Source organism: Chinchilla lanigera, unplaced genomic scaffold (genome assembly GCF_000276665.1).
Source record: "Chinchilla lanigera isolate Chin_1 unplaced genomic scaffold, ChiLan1.0 scaffold00110, whole genome shotgun sequence".
NCBI classification, from domain to species: domain Eukaryota; kingdom Metazoa; phylum Chordata; class Mammalia; order Rodentia; family Chinchillidae; genus Chinchilla; species Chinchilla lanigera.
In genome coordinates, this window is record NW_004955511.1 from 5,729,336 (window position 1) to 5,736,125 (window position 6,790).

The 6,790-nt window shown below is 51.9% G+C and overlaps 1 long non-coding RNA gene across 1 annotated transcript; it reads left to right on the forward strand.

Annotated features, from left to right (window-relative positions):
• Positions 1–944: 944 nt before the first annotated feature.
• Positions 945–1,910, forward strand: LOC106147015. Its single transcript, XR_001231713.1, has 2 exons — positions 945–982; positions 1,666–1,910. It is a non-coding gene; the product is annotated as an uncharacterized LOC106147015 (long non-coding RNA).
• The last annotated feature ends 4,880 nt before the right edge of the window (positions 1,911–6,790 follow it).

Sequence of the window (6,790 nt, forward strand, 5' to 3'; positions counted from 1 at the left end):
GTCCGTCCACAGCAGCCTGTGTCTGCCCGCCCTTTGCCTACGAGGAGCCGGCTTCCCCGAGTGTGGCCCTGGGGATCGCTGACGGACGAGCCCCTGTATTTCAGGCCGGAGGGGAGCTCTGCGGTGGAGCCCTCGTGGAAGGGCTGCTAAGCTGGGGGCCAGCGTCACGCAGGCCTGTTGTCTGGCCGCGTGATGACAGAGTCCCCCGGTGCCTTTGGCCTGGCTCTGACAGCCTGGCCCTGATTACCAGACCGGTGATTGTGCCCCAGCCCGGTGAGTTCGGGGTAGACTGGGAGAAGTACAGGAGGGAGACGACGGAGTCATGACTTTAAAACCCTGTTTCTCCAGAAAACTGCAGCCTCGGGGCCCCATGGAAAGTCTTCCAGCCCTCGCCTGTTCCTCCCTTCCGGCCCATGCAGTCGGCCGAGCCTTCCTCTGGGGCTGTGGGTTCACAAAAGGGCCATTCCTCCATCCCCTGCCTCTGAGTCCCGAGTGCGAGAGACAGCTGAGGCAGGAAGAAATACCACAGGCAGAGAACACATCGCACCATGGCTGCAGGCGCGTCTGTGGGAGGCCAGGCCTCAGATAAGACAGAATGAGCAGTCCTGCTCGCCTCCCAGGGATAGGAAATACCCTGTAACTGGAAGCACATGGCCCAGTGAAGTCTGGCCACACATCAGTCACCCCTGTGGGGGCCCAGGACCTCCCGACCCGCCCCTTCCTAAAAAGGTCCTGTTTCCACCCTTGCTAGGTGACCTGCTTCCCCATTGGACCAACGTTACCCAAGTGACTGTACTTGTAATCTTACTGACTGATCATACTTTTTGTTTGTTTGTTTTGTTTTGTTTTAAAACAGGTCTCCCTGTGCAGGTCAGGCTGGCCTTGAACTCACTGTGGAGCCTACGCTGGTCTCAAACTCAAGGCAATCTTCCTGCCTCAGCCTCCTGAGTGCTGGGATTACAGCTATGTGCCACCATGCCTGGTAAGTAATTCAAAACTCTGGATGTCTGGATTTCAGGATTTCAGAAACCAGTGGATTTTTTTTAACGCTGAGCGTCTGCACTGGATTAATCTTACTGTTTGTAGTTTAAACTATCATGTGTTGTTATCTTGGTATGGTAAAAAAAAAATTCAACCAGGTCTGATAGCACACACCTGTAATCTTTGTACTTGGGTGGTTGAGGCAGGAGGATCTCTGGGAGTTCAAGGCCAGTATGGAATACATAGCTGAGATCATGTTTCAAAAACCCCTAACCAAATAAAGACCCCTGCCAGGCGTGTGGTACATGCCTACAATCCCAGCACTCGGGAGGCTGAGGCAGGAGGATCGTTGCAAGTTCGAGACCAGCCTGGGCTACAAAGTGAGCTCAAGGCCAGCCTGAACTACATAGCAAGACCCTGTCTCAAAAATACAAAAAACAAAACAAAAAACAACCCAAAGATCTGAACTGAAAAAGTAGAGGACACACAGTTTCAGAACATATCACAATGACAGTAAGTTCTTGGGCCTGACGTGGAGGTGCACGCCTGCAATCCCAGCCACTTGAGAGGCGGAGGCAGAAAGAGGATGTGTTCAGAGTCAGCCGGCGCAACTTAGCCAGACCCTGCGTGAAAAATAAGAAGGGCTGTGGATGTGGCCCCATGCTGCCTGTGTTCTGTCCTCAGTGTTCCCCTAAGAGGAGGAGAGAGGGGCAGAGGCAGAGGCATCTCCTGCCCACGCCTGGTTCCCCTCAGGAAACCACGAAGGGCGAACACATCGCCGCGTCTCCAGCCGGGCTGAGAACAGTGCAGGTGGAAAAGCGTGTCCTTCAGAGCTGGACTTCAGACAACTGTTGTTTTCCAGTTGGCAGAACATTCTGGAGACCCGAAATGCACTAAAAGTAGAACCGAAAATAAAAAGAGGAAACGCTTCCCTCTCTGGACGCAAACACTGTGGGCTAGAAGACGAGGCTGAGGAGCCCCTGCTCTCACGCGCAGCGGGGCAGGGCGGGGCCCCGTGCGCAGGGAGAAGGTGGCGTGAGGGCTCCTTGAGCTCCCTTAGACACTACCAAGACAGCTTTGACCTCGGCAGTCAGTGAGGCAGCAGTGAGCAGGGCGAAGGCAGCTAAGCTCCAGCAATTAGGAGACAGAAACGGCTCAAGACCCGGAAGTTCCTAAGCAGCTTGATTTACAGAGGACTGCCCGCTTCCCCTTCACTTAATCCTTCCGTCTCAGCTCCCGGTCCAGAGGCCACTACCCATAGTGCTACCCTCCACCAAGGACAGGGAAGGTCACATGGCCCGAGGAAATCCAGGGTGAGGGCGACAGACAAGCCAGGGAGCCAGTCAGATTCCAGGAGCCCACGTGGGCCCAGGACCTCGTGAAAGGTGCTACAGACAAGAGCTCCCGAGTTACCCGCTCTGGAATACTCCCTCCTCGGGCAGAGCAGCTGTCCTCTGCATCTGTCCCCCTTCTTCCCCTTTCCCCACCTTCAGATACATTGTCTTCTTTTATTTTAAACCCCTTCCTTTGTTTTTGACCAACCCTGGGTTTAGCACGCCGGAGCTGTGTGTCCCGCAGAGCAGTGGTGTGTGTCCAGCCCGTGTGGCACAGCTGGCATAGTGAGGGGCACCCAGCCCTCCTTGGACCCCTGACAGCCCAGCGGGGTAGGGGGCAGGGGGAGTCATGATGACACTGAGCCAAAGCAAGAGACCAGAAATCTTTTTTTCCGGTACCGGGAATCGAACTCACGACCTTGCGCTTGCCAGGCAGGCGCTGTGCCGCTGAGCTACATCCCCAGCCCCGAGACCGGAAATCTTGCTGTTATTCACTGAGTGCTTCTGGCCGGCTGCCTCATCCCAGGCTGTGCTTTGAAGGCCTCCGTACGGTTTTCAGTGACATCCATTCTGAAAGTGCTAGAAATCCTTTGTAAACGGCCTCACAGTTCTGAAAAGCCCAGTGCTACTGCAGCAGTCTCTGAGTTTTGCTTTATCTGTCTCCCTAAGACAAAAATCTACTTAAAAAGCAAAAACTCCAGGCTTTGCTGGATGCTGAAGTCTGCTGAGCCAGGGCAGCTTCATCCCTGAGGGTACTCCAGAGTCCTGAGCACCAGGCTCTGTCCCAGGCAGGGCCACCAGTCCTCAGGGGAGGTGTTGGCGCTCCATGGGCCGGGCCTGGCAGGAGGGAGCAGGGTCCTGGGGCCACAGCCTTGCGGGGACATGGGGACCCCGTCCTTCTCTGCCTTGAGGTGGGCAGCTCCGCCTCACAAAGCCTGGAAGCTGTGGAGCCACTGGACCCTGTGTGGTGCGTCCCAAACCACTGATACAGGCATGGTGGAGGACCTCCAAATATTCCAAATTATATAAGGGAAATATAACTCCCGACCTACTAGTCTGCTGGGTGTCCAGTCCACTGAGTTCATGTTCTCTAAAATCAAAGAATGAATTCTAGGAACAGCAGAGGTTAAGAGCAGACAATATTTATTAAGGGAAAGAAAGCTTCTGTGTAAGAGACTGGGGGCCCCAGGGGGGTTGCTGGGGACCCCACTTCTCAAAGGAGTTTCATAAAGCAAAACCATGAGATGAGGCGGATTTAAGGTGGGACAAAACCATAATCAACTAACAAGATTACAAATAGAGTTGCTTGGGTAACACTGACCCCATGGGAAATCACAAGGTGGGCGTGAGGTGGGATAAAAATACAGTCAACCAATAAGATTATGAGTATAAGCACTTAGGTAATAGTGATTAAACGGGGAAGAAAGTCACATCGCAAGTGGACAGTGGACCCTCAAGTTACGACCCGCCTCACATAGGAACAACCTGGGTTACGAGAGGAGTTTTAGGTTTAACCTACGACCAAAGTCTTGAGTTACGACTCGAATGCCGCCGCTTGTGCGATTGTAAACAAAGACTGTCGATGCCAGAACAGCGTATGTGAGTGTCAGTCTGGGCCCACGTGCCTGATGTTCTCACGGAGGGGGCCTCTCCTTCCATGCCATAGCCGTCTTCCCCTTCATCCTCCTTCCTGCAAGCCAGAGATGTCAGCCTGATCGGTGAGTAGGACACTGTCATTTCTGGTAAACTAGGCACATTTTGTAACTTTTTCGTGAATATACTAGGAAAATTATTGGTGTTTCTCGTAACAAAAACCTTTTAGGTAATGCTTTGGGAGGTTTGCAGTGCATTATGGGTATTTCCATTATTTATTATGGGAGAAATAGTCTTGACTCACAGCCAGCTTGAGTTACAACCAGCCCTCGTGAACACATTGACTTCCTACGTCAAGGGTGCAGTCCACACGGGGGGAACAGGGATCTCCTGGCAGGGAGGTTGTGGTCCTCCACCCGGGGTGATCCGTGCAGTTTACAGTGTCATGCTGTGCCCGCCTGGGGGAAGTATGTGGCTGCAGTCATTCTACCTTGTGTCTGGAGGCCCGGCCTCTAACAAATGCACCTCCGCCCACAGTGATAACTAGCCTCGTCTTCTGCGCTGACACTAGAGGGCCTAGCCCTGTCCCACTGCCTGTGACATTCCACCAGCCTTAGCCGTCTACAACACCCTGAGCCAGTCACGCTTTCGTCACCTCCGGGCTTAGTCACGGTGACCAAGAGGCTGCACTTGCCCTCCCCGGCCTCCTCTTCGCCTTTCCTTCAACAAGTCGGGTAGAAGTCACGATGTCTCTCATACCTTGCTTTCCTCTAGTGCAGGTGAAGTCTAAAACACTGTTTATGTTTAAATTTCCAGCCAGGCATGGTGGAGCATGTCTGTAATCCCAGCACTCAGGAGGCTGAGGCGGGAGGATCCTTGTGAGTTCAAGACCAGCCTGGGCTACGAAGTGCGCGCAAGGCCAGCCTGAACTGCGCAGCGAGACCCTGTCTCAAAAAGACAATAAATAAATAAATAAATTTCCAGTGTAATTCAGGCGCACAGTTCGAGCTCTGAGGTACGTGAAGTCCAGGGGGCCTCTAGGATGTCCGCCCCGGCCACATTCACCTTCCCGCAGGGAGCAGCCTAGACTCAGGTGAAAAACCTGCGAACACAGCTTCCGAGACCCTGGACACCGGGCAGCAGAGCACAGAGCTCCCCTGGGGAGGCCAGGACAGCAGGGGTCACGGAGTCTGGAGCGCGAGACGCACTCAGAGGGGCAGAGCTCCGCCTGAACACGGCTGGGACACGGAGGCCCATCTGATGGTGCACGTGGAGACCCCTGGCAGATGTGGGCAGGCCCCGCGCCTTGCCACCCACCAGCCGTTGGGCGTGGCTGTCCCCAGCGTGGAGTGCGGGACCACGTCCACAGTCAGGAGTTTCCCTAGCTCTGTGGTGCTGGGCTGGGATCCTAGGTGTCCCCAAAGGCCTGGCCCGGGTTGTTTTGTTTGGCTTTTTCTTGATCCTTTGTTCTTCTTTTCATATGAGTGTGAACATTGTTTCTAGTTTTTCTGTTGTTCTGCTCTGTTCTTGTTTTTTTTTGTGGGGGGGGCGTTCTTTTTGAGACAGGGTCTCACTATGCACTTCAGGCTGGCCTTGAGGTCACTTTGTAACCCAGGCTGGTCTTGAACTCGAAACAATCCTCCTGCCTCAGCCTCCCCAGTGCTGGGATTACAAGTGTGCACCACTGTGCCCGGCTAGGAGGTTGTTTACTGCATACAATTTTCTAGTTTGTTTTAGATTTTGTTATTAACTGCAAATCTAGTTTATATGGTTAAAGGTGGTAAATTAATAGTTACCGTAGTTTGTCATTTTCTAGGGTTTCATGCTCTTGTTATTGCTGATTGTACCACATATAGCCAAAGTGACATCATTGTTCTAATCTAATAGTTGTTCTTCCTGGTATGCCAAGACTAGACTGCCTAAGGGTCATAAAAAATATAGGTCAGTGCCAAAGAACCAGGGGCTGGGCCAAGTAGGCAGCAACTTCTCACTTCCAATAAATTGAAGACGTAGGATCTTGCAACAGATTCAAATCCCAAGCCGGGTGTTGTGGCACATGCCTGTAATTCCAGCACATGGGAGGCTGGGGCAGGAGGATCGTCGAGTTCGAGACCAACCTAGGCTACAAAGTGAGTTCAAGGCCAGTTTGAACTGCATAGTGAGACCCTGTCTTAAAACAAACAAACAAATCCCAAAAGCCAGCTACACTTGGAAGACACTTCTGAGCAGTCATTTCCTAAGGGTTCCAAATAGTAGCAAAAAAGCTACTTGCGGTAAGCAATTTAGAAGCATGAGCCCAGGAATTAAACTTAAAAAAAATAGAAAGGAGAAGGCACCTAAACAAGATGCAACCCCAGACTTCCAGCTCTCCACAGGCAACCTAGGGGCACTGAGGTGGACCGATGCCAAAGCCATCCGCCTGGACTCTCTGAAGTAATAACAGTGCAAGAAACAAAGCAGGTGAATGAGGCTCTAGAAAAGAATCAAATCAGAAGTAATTTTTCAGTGACTCTAAAGCAGATACAGGTTTAAAAAAAAAAAAAAGGCACTTAGGAAGATGTTGGAAACCATAAACGCCCAACATAGGAAAGAAATGAAATTCATGAAGCAAGTTCAAACATATCCAGGAGACTGAAAATTCCATCAAAAATATATGCAGCAAAAAATGTATATATATATATGTGCAGCAGAATCAGCCAGTGTGAGGACAGAATCTCAGATATGGAAAACAGGATTGTGGTTAGTGATCATAAAAAGACAGATTTCTCAAAAATAGCAAGGGAGTCGGGCATGGTGGCACACGCCTGTAATCCCAGCGTTCAGGAAGCTGAGGCAGGAGGATTGTCGTGAGTTCGAGGCCAGCCTGGGCTACAAAGTGAGCT